The 16449-nt window shown below is 45.0% G+C and overlaps 1 long non-coding RNA gene across 1 annotated transcript; it reads left to right on the top strand.

The window, feature by feature from the left end:
* Window positions 1–545: 545 nt before the first annotated feature.
* On the top strand, window positions 546–6110 carry LOC122117510. Its single transcript, XR_006149179.1, has 3 exons — window positions 546–876; window positions 4238–4415; window positions 5880–6110. It is a non-coding gene; the product is annotated as an uncharacterized LOC122117510 (long non-coding RNA).
* The last annotated feature ends 10339 nt before the right edge of the window (window positions 6111–16449 follow it).

The following is a 16449-nucleotide window of genomic DNA, read 5'->3' as shown; positions in this document are numbered from 1 at the left end:
CAGGGATCAGGCTAAAGCCCAGAGAAGGTAGTGAAGGGCTCCACAGCCCACAGAGGGCTCAGAGCATGAGAGGCAAGGGTGGAGCTCATCGTTCAGTCCCTACCAGCTGCGTTCCATGAGTGGCGAGCACAGTGACATGATCCTTTTCATTTTCTTTCTTTTGGTGCCTGTATTGGGCTTGGACTCCGGGGCTGGTCCCTTAGCCTTTTCACTCAAGACTGGCCCTCTACCACGTGAGCCTCATTTATGGCTGGTGGTTAACTGAAGAACCTCATGGAATTTTCTGCCCAGGCTGACTTTAAACCATGATCCTCAGATCTCAGCCTTCTGAGTAGCTAGGATTATAGGCGTGAGCCACCAGCGCCCAGCAGACGTGATCTTTTGAGTCTTTCAAGAGCTCAGTGCAGCTCCAGAGCTGCCTAGCCACACCCTAAGACCCCTGTTCCTGAAGCTCTGAAAAAAAAATGGCTTGAAACTCCCAACCTGGAAGCTTGTGATCATGGTCTTCATTTCTGTCAGGACTTGGCATCTGCGATCAGCAGAGGTGCACTGGGATGGTTCGCTGAGGATCTTGCCAGGGCAGACTGGGAAGAGGATGGGGAGAAACCCTGCAACCCTCTGGGATGTATCAGCTAAACAAAAATGCAGTCCGGAAAGCAGCAGATCCCTAGGCTGCATAATCAGGAAAGATAAAGAGCACATACTTGGGATGGAATCTGCTCTTCCTGAAGAGTCCTACAGCCATCCAGAGTCAGGACAGCCTTCCTCCATGGGCCGAGTGCTGCCTTCTGCCAGGCCATCCAGATTCCTCAACTACAAAGATGAAGCAAAAGGCAAAGCTGTCCCGTTGGCTCCCAATCCAATGACATGACACTGGTAAGCAGTCTGTGAATACCTACTTCTGGAGGCAAAGGAGAATTAAAACAGCCAAGCTATTGTTCAAATCTTTGGTTATACGGGTCCCAAAATGTCATCAAGATTCTTGAATCCTTCACACACACACACACACACACACACACAGCCCAGAGGAGACTTCCAGAAGGACATTATGCTCCAGTGGCTGTGGGGCTAGAATTTTTTCACAGGAAAAGGAAGTGAGGTCCTCACAAGAGTTAGCTACATGCCCCAGGTCTCCCAAAGTTAACATAATGTATGTATTCTGCTCTGGCTTTCTTTACAAATACTAAGGGGAAAGGAGGAAGGCAGTCCTGTGTGATTTATTAATCCTACTTCTACCCTTCAACCAATACATGAATAAATGAAAGAGAAGGTATATTCAGCTGAAAAGAAAAGGGGGGGGAAGGGAATAAGAGACAACCTCCCCCCTCCCCACACAGACACCCCCGGCCAAAACATGAAAAAATAGGCAATTTTCCCAAAAAGCCATTGCATAGGTTAAAATCGCCCCAGGGAATGTTTAACTTGCTCCTTGGTCATTTATTTGAGCTCTAGGCCACTCTTGGGCTGTGGTGCTTAATGGAAAGAGTATTTACCTTAGCAACCACAGCAAACCGGGATCCAGCAAGCATGCTGGGAGGATACAAAATACCTTCACTAAGGAGGCCATCCGCTAAGAAAATGTCAGACTTCACATTTGGGGATTCTATCAGGGGATCTTTTAAAAATATTTTTCTGTTAATGATGGCTGAGGGTTGAGAAAGAGAGGAGGAAAAAAAGGTACACTTCAGGTCCCCTTTAGTTTTTACCCCTGCCCCCACTTTGCCTCTTCCACCACCTCTGTTGAACAGCCCAAAAGCAGGTAAGGCCAATAACGAAAAAAGAAACCCTCAGAGAAAGAAGTTCATCCTGCTGTCCTGTTGCCACATTCAACAACATGCACGTATATGAAACTCCATGGAAATGGCTCAAGGTAGATCAGCCCTCTAATCCCAGTACTTAGAAAATAAAGATGAGTAGATCATAGTTCAAGGCCAGGCTGGGCATAAAAGTTCTCAAGACACCATCTCAATCCAAGGCTGGGCATATCATCTCAAAATATGAGGGAAACACAACTGAGTGCAGTGGTACTTATCTGTCATCCCAGTGACAAAGGGAAGCACAAATAGGAGGACCACCATCCAGGCCCACTTGGTCATAAAACAGAATCCTACTTCAAAAATTACTAACACAAAAAAGACTAGCAGAGTGGCTCCTGCAGTAGCAAGCATGAGACCCTGAGCTCACACCCCAGTACCACCACACACACACACACACACACACACACACACACACAATCCTAGAAGTCATTTTCCACACATGTGAGTGCTTCTTACAGTTCCCCCACATTCCATCACATAAATGCTTGGCACCTCATAGCCCATGCCTAAGATCAGGCTTCTGGTGAACACACATGTACATGCACACTCATAAAAGACTCCTAGTTTTCAGGAGCATGGGAAAGAGTCTATTTAAGATTCAATCAGTTCAAGCCCCACCACGGACAAAACAAAAAGATTCAATCAACTAGACCAGACGGCATAGCTAGCCTGGAGCTTGAAGGCAGATAAGGCCAACAAGGGAATAAAAAGCCCAGGCCATCAAAAAGAGAAACAATGGATTTTTTTTTATTCCTTACAAACAGCCCAGGTGAGCTCTTAACTCAGTGACAGTGAAAAATCAAAATCCACAGGCTGGCAATCTTCATACCTTGGCGTAGATGCAAGACAGACTTTGAGAAATGGAATCACTTGACTGAGAAGCTTGTTTGTAATGACAACTCTATGGTATGAGGCAGTTGCCTCTTCTGGAGTAACTAAAGTCATACACTCCTGGGCTCCCAGAGAATCCTGGGTTATACATGTGTCTTGACTCCTAGTTTCTGTGGTCTTCATTGGCTCCAAATGAACGGGGCTTCAGGGTCCTCCTCAGCCTGGTCTGTTAGTCTCCTCTCCTGCTTCCTCTTACTTCATACATCATCGTTCAGCCTCATCCAATTCCTTGTGCCAAAGGCTACCATGCCCTCCAATGCCTTACCTTTATGCGTGGCTCCCATGCATATGCAGAAGGCTCCTTTCCCTCTGCAATTCCTGGCAAACTTCCTTATAACCATTCAAGATGCAGCCCAGGAGTCCCCTGGCTCCCTCCTCTTAGTCCCAGAATCTTTGAGCAGTCATTCATTGAAACACTTAACAACACACTGCTTTGTGTCAGATCTGTCTCCAATTAGACCAACAATTCTCAACCAGAGGCCTGGAAGGCACTTGGCAATATGTGGAGATATTCTTGATCGTCATGACTGACAAGGGTGCTGCTGGCATCTAATGGGTAGAGACCAGCGATACTGCTAAACACCCTACCCTGCATACCCAATCCCCAAATATCAATAGTGCAGAGGTTGAGAAAGCTTGAATTGAACAGTGAGTTTATTTTTTTAATCTTTTCTTGTACGTGTGAGTACCATTACTAGGGCTTGAACTCAGGGCCTGGGCACTATACCTTAGCTTTTTTGGCTCAAGGTTGGCACTCTACCACTTGAGCCACAGTTCCATTTCCAGGTTTTTGATGGTTTATTGGAGATAGGAGTCTCACAGACTTTCCTTCCCAGACTAGCTTTGAACTTCAAACCTCAGGTTTCAGCTTCTTGAATAGCTAGGATTACAGGCATAAGCCACTACACCCAGCTCAATAGTAAGTTTCTTAGGACATAGATATTTTTTGTAATTATCTTAGCAATGTCCCCATGCTATGCCATGTGCACAGTCAGCACTATAAAAGTTAGATGGAAAGATGGATAGACAGATCAACATCACAACCAACCAGACAGACTGAAGAACAGGGAAGTCAAACATATCTCCTGAGTTATCACAATTAGCACCAAAAAAAGACGTAGACTCTCCACATTCCAAGCTTCTATAGCCAAAAAACAAATGCTTAGCTTGCAGGAGCTAGCAGGCCTCAAGAGAACAAGGATCCTTCCTGGAGCTCACCGCTAAACTGGGCATTTCACTAAATTCTCCAGATTTCAATATATGACTCCATCTGTTAGTTTTCTTTCCTTTCCTTCTTTCTTCCTTTTCTTTTTGTTCAACTCCTACCCTGCTAAGTGATTTGTGTAAATTCTGATTACCAGTGTAAATAGTGTGCATCTTGTTTATTTTGCTCCATGCAACTTCACACCTTTAGTCCCTGGGAACCTTGAGGGACCAACTGTTACATAAACTGGTTAAAAAGCTTATATTTTCAAGAATGAGATATTTTTCAAACCAAACTTATTTAACTGTGGTTTGCTGCTACGCAGGCAAGAAGAAGAAGAGGATGATTAAACCTAATCTGATGTCACTCCCTGCATCCCCAACCTGGTCCCTACAGAACTTCCCATTGGAAAAGCATTGGCTCCATGCATTCTCATAGCACAGGGGTGATCTGCTTATCCCCATGCACCCAGTTCTCCTACTGCCAAAAGGACAGAGCCACAGGTAAGCAGCGCCGTGTTACGAACTCTCGCTTGCTCATTGGTCTCTCAGTGACCATGGCAAGCTGAGGGATCTGCATACCCCACTCCCCATGTACATGAACCTGGTTAGATCTTTGACCTTGGACATTATTGGTTTAGACCCAGTCTGAGAGCTTTTACTGAACAAAAGCTCTGTGCAAGACACTGGAGTTTTAAAGAGAAATGAGAAGGCAAATCTACAAACAAATACAGTAGTCACAGTATGTAAAAAGGGATATGGGAAGAGAGGCCAAGGAAGGATGCGGGGCCCAGGAAATGGCAGCCATTTGGAGGGAGGGTAGATTTTGACCTACAGCTATAGCTATGACTCCAGGCTGAGGTTGCTTACAACTCTCATGACAATCCTGGACCAGTCCTCTCCCTTGAACGTCAGGGGGAGCTGAACTTCTCTCGTACAAAGCCCACACAATTCTATTTCTCAGGGTGGGCGGAGGGTCGATGGCTAAGCCAGGCCTATCAAGAGCAGAGCCCGCTGGGGCCTGAGGGTCTCCTGCAGACTAAACATCTGAAGCCCTGAACTCCCACAGATGTCAGTCTGGCTGGACGGCACAGTCGGACACCTCTGAAAGGCTGTCCACTCCCTGTCTGAGAATAAACAGGACCCCGGACTGTTAGATTTTTTTTTCTGATGCATGTGTGTGTGTGTGTCTGTGTCTGTGTCTGTGTCTGTGTGTGTGTGTGTGTGTGTGTGTGTGTGTGTGTGTGTGTGTGTGTGTATGTAGGGTCATTTTTCTTTAAAGGAAAAAAAAAGAAAGAAAATGGAATTTCCTTAACTTGGAGATCAGCGCCTGAGTCTGCTCAGCCCAGCCCAGCCCAGCCCTGCCCCACTAAGCCCTCAGGTCCAGAGCCTGGCACTGGATTGCTGCCTCACCCTCACTGACCCAGGTGCCTCTGGTCCAATGTATTTATGACAACTGAGTCTCACACCTCTGGGTGCCAGGACCTCCAGCTGCAGGAGTTGTCATCTCACTTTTTTCCAAATTTCTTTAAAATTACTAGCCTGAGTTTAAGTCCAATAGACCATCCCTGCTGGTGCCATGGTCATAGCCTGTCCCCCACATGACATTGGCTGTCCCAGGCTATCAAAGCGGGTGGCTCTAGGTTTCCATTTGAGACCACTGTTGCCCCTTATTGAAGAGCCATTGTTTTAAGGAAGCCAACCCTGACATTTGCAGGGACTTTGCTCCTAATCACTTAGCTCCAAGTGAACCACACAGTTCCATTGCATTGGCAGCCTTTCCTTAATCCAATCTCTCTCAAGTGAGGAGAGATCTCATATATACAGATGTGAAGAACACAGGCTATAATAGCTCCATACAGTGCCATCCTCACAAATCTGTCTGTCTACCCCACTGCCCTTTCTCAGGGCAGAGCAGCCTCTGCCATCTCTACCCAATGCCAAACTGCATCTCTACTTCTCTCCCAGACCAGGGGATGCCAAACCCATGACAGTGTGAAAAGTCACCTCCACCCTGGCACAGCTAAGGATGACCTCAGCAGAGGGTCTTCAAAATGATGAAGGAGAAGTCCAGTTTCAAACTTCCTGGAATTCAGAAAGGTCCAGTGTGCACTTCTTTAATTTAATTACTATTTACTATTTATCATCCTTTCAAAAGCCAAGAAGCCTGAAGCCTTTAAAGAATTAGAGATGTATACTATTGAGATATGCATCCCAGTGTAAAATGATTAATTATTGGTCTTGTTTTTACTTTAATTGTTGGAATAAATGTCTTTGATTCTGCCTACAATGTGTTTGATTCTGAATTAACCTACCCTAACCCAAGGAGCAAGAAGAGAGCAGGCATATGAAGTCAACTCAGAAGCAGCCTTTAGCTGTCAGTCCTTTTATCAGAAGATGGACCATATATTAAGCAAAAGGGCCAGCCTGAGGGCAAAAGCAGCCACCCTTGGCATCTTGTCACAAATCAGATGCTCTCTCTCCTACTGGCCTCAATCCAGAAGCTCAAGCACTGAATACACAGCTTCCTGGGTTTAGATTGGTTCCAGGATCCAGGACCCTCCTGCTGCCTTCAATGAGCAGACTCACAGAAAACCAAGGCCAGGAAACACAGGTCAGATCCTGAAAGAAAGACTTGATCTGCCCAGCATCCTGTATCCTCGGAAATTTCCTTCTCACTGTTCAGTGTCTTGCTTCAAATCTCTTCTGTAAAAGTCTTTGACTTTACATTTGGAGCAATGGCTAACAGATGCCCCAATAAGTAATTCACTGACTTTAGTCCACACATCCAAGATGTCAATGTCACCCAGACCTATCTGGCCCTTGAGAATGTGCCAGATGATGTGGAAGCAGCAACATCTTCTGGGAAGTACCAGGCAGGATGTGGGATGTGTGTGTGTGTGTGTGTGTGTGTGTGTGTGTGTGTGTGTGTGTGTGTGTCTATTGGGGTTTGAACTCAGAGCCTTCTGCTTGTTAAGCAGTTACTCTACCACTTGAGCCACTTCATTAGCCAGAACCTAGTATTTTAATTAAGCAGATTTGACTGAAATCCTGACTTCTTCCAGTGTTGTGTGATCTTGACTGAGTTACATAACTTCTCTGCAGTTTAGTTTCTCCATATGTAGTCTATTTTTACTCACTGATTTATCATCATAAGTAAAGGCAATGGCATAATAGATGATCAATTTCTTTCTCTTATAAGGAGGAAACTCCAATAAAAAGGAAAAATGTAAAAAATAAATAAAACTTCACTATTTCTCCACTGAGCCCAGAACCAGTAATATGAATTAGTAAGTAAAACAAGCTTTAAAAAAAACCTGGAGAAACCACACATTCTTAGAAGACATGAATGGCAGCATACTTTGACTTCTACTCTATACCAAGGGTAAGGAACAGTACACTCACACAGCACAGCTCCACGTAGGAGCAAGCATGGCTGTTTCAATAAAGTAGTATTTACAAAAGCAGGCCCCTGGCCTGCAGATGGCTTATCCTATCCCATACCTCCAACTCCTATCTTATGACTCTTCTTGATCATCACAGAGCTTCTTCTAAAGATCACACCTCTTCCACTCTGGAATCTCAAAGGATACTTAAATCTTGTACATGTCTATAATTTGTCAGGACCTCCAGACTTTCCCGGACTAAGGTTGTCAGCCTTTGCTGAGGCTTTTGGTAATACTTGCTAATACCTAGGACAATGTGCTGGGTCCCAACCCTAGACTATCTGGCCAAGTGAAGCGTGGCTGACTTTCTCACAGAAAGAAAGTTTAAGGGACAAGCAAAATACAGAAAACTTTGTTTGTTATCCATTGTCTCTTCTCATATCAAAGCAAATGAAATACAGCAAATGCCACTACTACTCTGCTTTATAGACATAAAAACTAGGATGCCAGAGAATGAAGAGACTTACCTGCCAACCACTTATGGCTCCTTAGGGACAGCACCAAAAATGTGATTAAGTCCTTTTCTCTTTTAGTCCCTTGGCCAGTTTTTCCTGCTTTTTCTTTGATTTCCAGGGCTTTCATAATTGGCAGTGAAGGCCAGGTGCTGGTGGCTTGCACCTGTAATCCTAACTACTCAAGAGGCTGAGATCTGAGGTTGCAGTTTAAAGCCTGCCTGGGCAGGCAAGTCCATGAGATGCTTATCTTCAATTAGCTAGTAGAAAGCTGAAAGTGGAGCTGTAGCTCAAGTGGTAGAGTGCTAGCCTGGAGTATAAAAGCTCAGAAACAGTGCCCAGACTCTGAGCTCAAGTCCCAGGACCAGCACCAAAAAAAAAAAAAAAATGCAGTGAAGTGTCAAGGTAGAGACATCTCCCACTCTGATAGGGACTGAGTGGAAATGATATGAATAAAGAGGCTCATACATATGGCAATGACGGGTTTGCTGTGTGTGATCAGTGATGTGTCCCCACATTGCAAACATTACTGCTGGAGACTGAGCACTGGTAGCTCATGCCCGTAATTCCAGCTAATCAGGAGGACTGAGATCTAAGGATTGTAGTGTGAGGCCAGCCTGGGCAGGAAATTCCATGAGACTCATATTTCTAATTACCCAGCAAAAAGCCAGAAGTAGAGCTGTAACTCAATTGGTAGAGCACTAGATTTGAGTGAAAAAGCTAAGAGGCCTCTGAGTTTACGCCCAGCACCAAATGAATAAATGAATAAAAATAGATTACTATTGGTTTCACAGAGTGAGCTGCCCAGTATGGTAGCTGACTTGAGGCAGTTGGTACAGGAACAAAGCTGCTAGCCTGACTCACCAGCCCCAGGCTGGGGTTTTTCTGCACAGTGCCACTGTCCAGTCTTCCAACTCATTCCTGGCTTCTTGGGTTTTTTTAAATCAAGCAGGTCATTAAGCAGGTATAATTGACCTTGATCTATTTCAGGACACCTTGCAAAACAGCAGCTGGTCTACACAGGGCAATGAGCATTCATGCCCATCCTGGGGGTACAACATGGTTCCTTGTCCCTGCAACTGAAGAGCAGAGAAATTTACAGGTTCCTCAAATGAGAGAACCTTGATTTGGTCAGAAGTACTAGCTAATTGAGGGATTCAAACCTCATTTCTGAGCTCACTCCTTTTCCCTTTGCCGAATGCACTCCTTAAAATTCTGCCTGTACCCCCAAAGATATGTACAAATTATCTCTACCTCCTTGAATTTACCAAATGAAGGGGGTTTTAATTATTATTTTCAAACAGTTGTACAAAAGGATTTCAATTTAATATCTATTTATAAGTATTCTGCATCTGTGTGTGTGTGTGTATGTGTGTGTGTGTGCATGTGTGTATCAGTACTGGACTTTGAACTCAGGGTCTTGGCACTATCCCTGAGTTCTATCACCTGAGCCACAACTCTCTTCCCAGTTTTTGGCTGGTTTATTGGAAAGAAGTGTCTCATGGATTTTTCTGCCTGAGCTAGCTTCAAACCTTGATCCTCAGATCTCAGGCTCCTGAGTAGCTAGGATTACAGGTGTGAGCCACCTATACCCAGCATGTACAATGTACCTTCATCAGCGAATAATGACCTATCTTGAGAGCTAACTCCATGCCAGGCACTTTGCATGCAGTAGCTCATTCTGTGCTTGCAATAAGCTCACAGTGGAATTAGTATTACTTCCATTTATGAGATGAGGAAGAACAGAGCTGAGTGAGGGGAAGCTTCCAGTGATAGTCAGCATTTGAACGCAGGTCCGTAGGTCTTCAAAGCCCTCCCACTCATTTATGGAAGTGTCTCTCTTACGTAACTCTGAATAGTCTCTGGGTTTCTGAAGCAAAGCCTAGGAAACTGCTGCTTACTGGGAAGCTCATGGCCTCTCTCACGGCTCTCCTGGCCACTCTGCAAATAGCCAGTGTCTGAGAGGTGAAGGGGAAGATAGTGACAGGGTGCTCCAGACCTTTGATAAAATGTCCTTGGAATTTGTCACTGCACCAAAGGAGTCACAGTCTCCTACTGATGCCTGGGGCTTATGCAAAACCATGCTGACAGGGACAGATGCCCTCTAGGGCTTAAGTGCAGATCATCAAGCTCAGGTGACCAAAGCAGAGGGACAGTCTGGTCCACAGGTGAAAGGTCAGCTGTCTGCACAAGCCCCCCAGCTCCTGCCTCTCACCACAAGGCAGGAAAAGGCTGGAACCCAGCAGCCTTAACTGCTGGAAGCCACTTCAAATGTACCTGACAGGTAGGTTTCATTCATCTCCTTTGAGGTTTCAAGGATGATCCATCCCAGGGCAGCATACTCAATGATCACCTTCAAGGTCACAGTCTGAAATATAATACCACTTTCCTCCCCTACAGAGCCCCTGCATCCCAAGGCCACTGGACCCCAGGAGGAGATGCAGACAGGCCCGACCAGGGAGAGGATGGAGAACATGACCTTCCAGGGCTTCTCATACCAACACATTAAAAAAAAATGGAGTAGGTCAAATTTCATTCATTTCTCTAGTTTAGAAAAAGCAAGTCTAAAAGCTTGGGTGGAAGGCAAGGCAGAACTAAGGTCCCTTAGGTACAGAAACCCAGACAGCATGAGGGGGCAGAAGGGAGGGGTGACACACTATTTGACAAAGGTGTCATGTGATATTAAACATGGGTACAGACCTGGGAACTCTGACCTTTGCCCCTCCTGGTCCCACCCCCTCTTCTAACTGCTCCCCCACCCCGTTCAAATCTGAAACGTAGATTTGGCTTGCATACAAAATACTTTCCTCTGACCAGAGCTGAGCTTTTGCACACCCCGACTGCATTGAAGTGACACAATGCTGGGGTCAGAGTAACACAAAATACTAAGACCCCTAGACATAACACAGACTCGATTTCTAAACACCATTATAGCAGTTGGCAGTTCCCAACCCCCTCCACCCCAACCCAAGTTGCAAATGTAAGAGGATTTTCACTTTATCTCTGCATGCTTCTTTAGCCGCCACTTTTTTTTTCTTTAATTCATTTAGTGTTGGTGTCCTGGTGCTTTATATTTGCTCTCATTAAAATATAAATCAGACTCTATCTAGAGTCAATTTAAAAAAAAAACAACAAGATCTGTATAGGAGAAGACACATCTTAATGTGGTGTGGAAATCTGCTTGCAACTTTCTCCAGTGTAATTCTAAACCACAAGGAAGACTAGGCTTCCCTCTGCCCTGCAGCTGAAAAATAGAACAGACTACAACAGCCTTTCTTACTCAGAGGCAAGACACCCCTCCAGCTGAATGTGGCCCTCGTGGCTCATGCCCACAATCCGAGCTACTCAGGAGGCTGAGATGTGAGACTCAAAGTTCCAAGCCAGCCTGGGCAGAAAAGTCTGTGAGGCTCTTATTTCCAGTTATCAGGAAAAGAGCCAAAAGTGGAGGTGTGGTTCAAGTGGTATTTTCCAAAATGCCTTTGATTCTTAAGTGTATAGTTGTGTACATATGTGTGCATATATTTGTGAGTCCATGTGAACATGTGTGTACATGAGTTCTTTGATATACAAGTAAGTGTATGTATGTGTGCGTGGAGGACAGACAAGTGTGTGTGAAAGTGTGTATGTATGCATGTGAGTTTATGAGTATGTAAACATGTGTGCATGTAAGTATGCAGATGCATAACAGTAAAGAGTATGTGTGCATGCATGCATGTGAGACCACACCTTTGTGTGAAGGTGGTGGGGGTGTGGTAATGAAGAAACACAGCATCTGGTGAGCCATAAGGGTTAGAGGTTTTAGCTCCTCCTAGAAGCTTCCATCTAACCCCTGTTTTTTAAGTCAGAGTTTCCAAAGGAGTGACCTGTACGTGTGTGGTAACTTAGGGCCAGCACTCAAGATTTCTAGCTGTACTGTTGGAGACATTTGAGCATTGGTGGAGTTTGCCCCAAGTCCCAGGAAGAGCCAGTCTTACAAGGGAACATCTACGTGGGCACTGGTGGCTCATGCCTGTAATCCTAGCTACTCAGGAGGTTAAGATCTGAAGGCTGAAGTTTGAAGCCAGACCCAGAAGAAAAATCCATGAAACTCTTATCTCCAATTAACCAGCAAAAGGCTAGAAATGGAGGTGTAACTCAAGTGAAAGTGTCAGCCTTAAGTGAAAATGCTAAGGGAGAAAGGCCACACAAAGAGGAAATATCATCTATGGTGAGATGAGGACTGGGGCTGTTGCCCAAACAGAAAGAGAGGAAAAGGTAGATTCTGGCACTGCTGTCTGTCCCCATAGCTGGGTATCTGTTCATGCTACTGTCCTCCAGCAGAAGAGCTGTCCAAGTGTGGGAACTGCCACACTGCTCCCTGTGTGGACTTAGAAACTTACACATCCAAATGGGTTCAACCCTCCTGAAGTCTTCCTTCTACACCTTTCCCCAAGCATTTCTTCATTGCTCCCCATGCATGGTATTCTAGCTTCTCCAAGTGAACTGCTAGGCTTTTTGTCAACACAGTGACAAAGGACTACAGAATTAATTTTTCCCTTTTCCACCATGAATGGATGCTCTTCACTACTCCCTTATATTTCTAATCTCTTAAACTCATTTAATTATGTCCAGAGTAATTAAACTTGCTATCAGGGGGCATCTGGAAGGCAAGTGAATACATTTTAATTTTACTTATACAATGAATCTTTGATGGCACAGACTATGTGGGTGGGGACATGCATCTACACACATTCTTGCATCACATATGGGGGGGGGGAAGGGGGAGTCATCCCTGGCAGGAAGTGGCAAGGTGGGAGCTAGCAGGACCTGCCCAGATGTGCTAGGAGACCAGAACCCATGTGAACCAGGCCTGGAGGCAGAAAGGAATTCGTAGGCAGTGTCTACACAGGGCATGGTAGGGCTCAAGAATCTCCAACACACTTTTGCCAAAATCTTCTGCCTTTAAATCAGACAAAAATTTTCCTAGGACCTCAGATTTGTATTTCTTTTTGAAAGTAGAAGCAGGTATGGTAAAGAAAGGGGCAGGACCTTGTAGATAAATGGATAAAAAATGGGATATATACATATATGGATTCTATATATATGGAATATATATATATATATATATATATATATGGATTCTATGCCTCCATCAGAAAGAATGACACTGCCCCATTTGTTAAGAAATGGAAAGACTTGGAAAAAAATCATCAGTGAAGTAAGCCAGACCCCAAAGTCCCATGGTTTCCCTTATTTGCAATAACTTATATACATCTAGAATAATCTTACCAGACAAGCAGAAAAGGTCAAAAGCTCTGTATATATGACCATATAAGATGATGCTAAGCAAAATGAACCCCAAGATAGAGACAGGTTTTATCTTTGTTGCTGTTATTTTTAATGTACCTATAATGTACTATGCGATTTTTTTTGTGTCTCGTATGTTTTTTCCCCATGGTATAACCCTGTTTTCACTGTATTTGATTCAGGTACCCTGCATCTTATATATACATTTTTCTAATTTTTCTAATGCTGAAACAAGGATACAGGTTGACCCACTGTAACAGGGCACTATATTGAAAAGGAACTTTACAACTTTGAGGGGGTGGGGGAGGGAGGAGTTGGGAGGTAGGGAGGGAAGGGATGGTAGGGGAAAAACAAAGGAGGGGGTAACAATGCTCCATGGGAAAAAAGAAAGGGCAAGAGAGAGGGTGGGAGAGAGGAGAAGGGAGGGGAGGGGAAAGAGAAGAGAGGAGAGAGGGGGCGAGAGCAAGAAAGAGAGAAAAGGGGCAGGTAGGAGGGAAAAGGAGAGAAGAAAGAGACAAGGGGAGGAGAAAAAAGAAGAGGGGAGAAAGAAGAGAGGAGGAGAAGAGAGGAGAGGACAGGAAGGAAGGGGAGGGGAGATGACTAATAATAAGCTTCGTTCCCCAATCGGTGTGGTGTGTGTATGTGTGTGTGTGTGTATGTGCATGCGTGTGTGGGGGGGGGGTGGGTGTGGGTGTGGGTGTGGGTGTGGGTGTGGGTGTGGATGTGGGTGGGTGGGTGGGTGGGTGGTATTGGGCCTTGAACTACTGGGCTTTCAGGCTCTCTATCTCTGAGCCATACCTCCAGCCCCAGCCTCAATTAAATTCTTAATGAGGGTTTTGTTTCCCCCAAGCAGCCTGGCAGGCAGAGGTGGCAGGAGCAAAGGTCCTCCTGCATTCCCCTTCTAGGAAGAGGTAGGCCATTGGTACACACTAGATGCTAAACACCTAACAAGCCGACACTGGGCAAATCCCTTCCCTCCAGTCTAACTGGGTGAAGCCAGCATCAGCGATACCTTGAGGATTGAAGAGTCCAACAAGAGGCTATCCAAGTGTCCTCTAGCCAGGACCCTCCATGGGTCCACACGTGTTTGTTTAGGTCTCTTCAGGGGCATGTACTTCTAGGTGAGAAGGCTTGTGGGCCAAGGGTGTATCTTCTGGCAGTAGAGTTCACTCGCAAGCGACACTAATCCACAGAGGGACAGTTAGCATAACTGAAGTGTAATCAAATGAATGGCTAAAAGTATCATTGTGAAGTGTGAGTCTGCATCTGCCATCTGACCAGTGACACACTCCCTAACTACGGCTCCAACAAGACGGGACACCATCTGAGGGCCAGGCTGGGAGATCCACGTAGCTCCTGCTCCCCAACATGCCCTAGCTCTCACAAACTCGCTCACTGAGGGGACCACTTGACATCAGCAGGCTACATTATGATAACAAGCCACGGAGATAAAATGGACCACGCTTTGTGGGGCCAAATGGTCCCCAGGGCAAGAGGCCGGGGTGGGGGTGGGGTGACACCAGTCATGGTAAGAGAGAACACACCTCCCTGGAAACAGATGTCCTGGTCCTATAACACAAATTGCAGTATCACATCCCCAAAATGCAAGCCCTCCCATAAATCACTCAGCGGAACCTGTTTCGTTTTCCTGTTCTGATGAAAGTGACCCCGAGTGTGGCGCGCAAGGCCCAAAGCCCTGCCACACTTGAGCAGCTCCACACTTCCCTGCAGCTTACTGTAAAGGTGCTGACCAAAACCACCGCGGTGGGAACCGTCCTCCCACCCGCTTCAGAGGTGGCATTCCCCAGGGTTCCGTCCACAGCCAGAGCCCCGGCCTTTCACTTCCTCCTGCACCAACCTTACCCAGCCCTGGGTGTCCATTCACACAAGCCCTGTTCTTCTCACCTGTCCCGGATCATCCCGCATGAAGCTGGGGGATCCAGGTCTCATTCTTCATTTCTGTAGTGCTCAACCTTCCCTGAGTTTGGATATGCTGATTATACCTGGTATTGTTTGTTTTAAGAAAATACTTTTTTTTTTCTCTTGCCCTGAAACGTAGTTTATGTAAATAAAATTGACCACCTTCAAGTGTGCAATTTGAGGAGTATTGTCAAATGTCACTACCATCAACCTCAAAGTATTCCTCTAGCCATCCCCCTTGACTCTTGCATTCAAGCTGTGTTCTATCACTACTATTTTGTCAATTCTAGAATTTCTCTTACATGGAATCCTTCAGAATTTGTATTTGTTCATGGCTGGTTCCTTTCACTTAAAATAATACCTTTCATAATCATCCATACGGCTGCATACACGAGGTACTTCAATGCCTTTTTATGACTATAATTAATAAAGTATTCTTTTGATTACTAAATAGTACTCTACTGTATGGCTATATCACGATTTGTTTACCCATTCATCAATTGATAGCAATCTCAATTGACATTTGCCTAACCCATGGTTAAACAGAGTCTAGATGTTTTCTTTCCTAGTTTTAGTTTATACACTTAGGTCTATGATTCATTTTGAATTAATATGGTTCAAGATACAGAGCAAAGTTTCCTTTTGCACATAAATTCTAATTATTCTCATCCATTGGATTAAAGCATTATGTTGCTCCACCTTGATCTGCCTTTGCATCTCTCTCAAGATTCAGTTAATCATCTATATGTAAGGCTCCTTCTGGACTCTTGGTTGTTGGACCCCCATGTCTGTCTGTACACCAACCTCACAAGTCTTTCCTGAAGTCAGATAATGTAAGTCCTCCAACTTTGGTTATCTTTTTTCCAAAATTGATTCACATTTCCATATAAATTTTAGAATAAGTTTGCTAATGTCAACAAAATGCCTGAGTACTCTTGATTGAATTTGCATTGACTCTATTGATCACTTTTTCTTCATGATGTTTTTAAGCTCCTAGAGGACAGGGCCTATCATGTATTTCCCATGGCTCCTGAATGATGGTCAAATGCATGGTTGTCTGTGGAAATGTGGCTGTGGTTGGGGACGTGAGGCTGAGGCAAAGGGAGAGAGGATGCGAGTGAAGAAAAGCAATAAATGGTGAGGAGTCCAATGTGAACACGAGGACAATGAGGGGAGCTCAGGGGAGGCATCATGTCCTGCGAGTGGGCCAGGAATGTGGTGATTGGGAAAAAGTCAGTTATCCTCATAGCTAAGGTCACTGTCTTCCACAATCAGAAAAAGTTCTAAGATGCTTAGAACTTAAACATTTTAGGAGACACCAAGAGTGCCCAGATCCTGTGATCTGGTGAAATGTCACCAAGGAAAGGAAAAGAAATTGATTTCATGTCTTTCTCACTTCGGATTCTTCTAGAATGAGCTACAGAGTGCTCTGAG

This window comes from Dipodomys spectabilis, unplaced genomic scaffold (genome assembly GCF_019054845.1).
Source record: "Dipodomys spectabilis isolate Male_0828 unplaced genomic scaffold, ASM1905484v1 ptg000141l, whole genome shotgun sequence".
NCBI lineage: Eukaryota > Metazoa > Chordata > Mammalia > Rodentia > Heteromyidae > Dipodomys > Dipodomys spectabilis.
Note: the sequence above shows the minus strand (reverse complement) of the source record. Positions and strands in the feature narration are given on the sequence as shown.